The sequence below is a fragment of the Artibeus jamaicensis genome, unplaced genomic scaffold, assembly GCF_021234435.1.
Source record: "Artibeus jamaicensis isolate MK-2021 breed Jamaican fruit bat unplaced genomic scaffold, CSHL_Jam_final contig_1255, whole genome shotgun sequence".
In the NCBI taxonomy this organism is placed as follows: domain Eukaryota; kingdom Metazoa; phylum Chordata; class Mammalia; order Chiroptera; family Phyllostomidae; genus Artibeus; species Artibeus jamaicensis.
Window position 1 is genome coordinate 47,691 of NW_026521245.1, and position 1,815 is coordinate 49,505.

Here is a 1,815-nt window from a genome sequence, read left to right on the forward strand (position 1 = left end):
CAGATGTTCCCAGCAGCACTGTGCATGGCAGCCAAAGACTAAAACAACTCCATGCCCATCAGCAGGTGACGGACAACAAACACCAGCCTGCTCAGTCATTGTGGTATTATTTGACCAAAAACAAGGATACTGACCCATGCCCCGGTACAGATGAGACCTCAAGCACATGGTTCGAAAGAATTGTAAAGGACACAAGACAGTCAACGAGGACCACCAATTTTCTGCTTCCGTCTATATGAGTGTCTGGGAGAGGGAACGTGTAAATGCAGAAAGTGGGTCGGGAGTGGCTTGGCACCAATGGAGGTGTGATGAGGGGTGACTACTGATGGTGGGGACTTTCTCTGAGAGATAATGAGAATGTCCTAAAATTAGAACATGGGATGGTAATACCACTCTGTAAATATGCTAAATGATGTTGTATTGTATGAATGAACTGGTGAAACTTATGGAATGCAAGTTATATCTTAATAAAGTTATGAAGAACATTATGAGGAGAATCAGCTGCCACCAACTCTCTAGGTGGGTTTTTGCTCACAAAGTCAGACCCTTGGAGTCAGACATTCTGGGCAGAGGCTTCCAACCTGGGCCTGTGGGCTGCATGCGGCCAGGATGGCTATGAATGTGGCCCAACAAAAATCATATATGTACTTACAATGTTATGAGATTTTGTGTGTGTGATTACGTGTCTCAATGTATTTAATGTGCAGCCCAAGACAACTCCACCTCTTCCAGTGTTGCCCAGAGATGCCAAAATGTCGGACACCCCTGCCTAGGGGCTGCCACATCACCTCCTTCATCTGTCACAGGCACGATGGGTTGATCATGGGAACAGGGCAGGTTTTTGTCTCAGTTCCCTATGGGGCTGGAGCACAGTGTGATTCCTACTATAGTCTAATGTGGAACAGTAATAATCAGCCTCATCCTCGGGCTGCAGGCCCGTGATGGTCAGAGAGGCTGTGCTGCCGGACTTGGAGCCTGAGAACCGATCTGGGATCCCTGAGGGCCGAGTACTTCCAAGCACCACAGTTTTGGGGGCAGCACCAGGAACCTGTTGGTACCAGGCTGCACCAAAAATTGCAATACTGTAGCTGTTTCCAGTGCAGGTGAGGGTGACCTTCTGTCCCACAGACCCTGATACCGAAGCTTCCTGTGTCAGCCCAGACTGCGCCCAGGACCCTGGAACAGAAGAGTGGAGACACACAGACGTGAGATGAGGTTATTTCCTACAGCGTGTTCTCAGTCAGAGAGGAAAAAGTAACCCAGGTGTGTCCCATAGTCACTACTCCAGTTCCCTTCAGTCAGTCACCTGAGCAGTGAGCAAGGAGGGCGAGGAGGAGAGGGGTCCAGGCCATGGTGGAGGTGCCCACACTCTGCTTCTGAGCCCACGAGGAAGAGAAGGGCACAAAGTGTCTTATCTTCTCCCCTCCTGGGAGGGCAGAGAGGACCCTTCATGCAAATTGTTTCCTCCTCCTGGGCCCCTGGGGATAAAACTGGTGAAAGCTGAAAGGGGGTGGGCCTGTGGGAGACTCTCTGGTTGGAGATGGGAGGGACCCTGGGGGGTCACAGCTGGTGGTCCCCAGGGAGCACAGAGCAAAGGGCACTGGGCTCTTGGCCTGGTTTCCAGCTGAGACCCCCCCACAGACCTTCAGGGATGGGCCCACAGCGCCCCCTGCTGTTTCAGAGTCCAGACTCACTCAGGACTGGAATGGAGAAGCAGGAGCTTAGCAGAGAGAGAGTGAGGCTTGGACTGCAGTCCTGCCTGGCACCCCACCCACCCCACACTAGGCAGGGGCTTCTCACCTCTTTGGGCTCTTG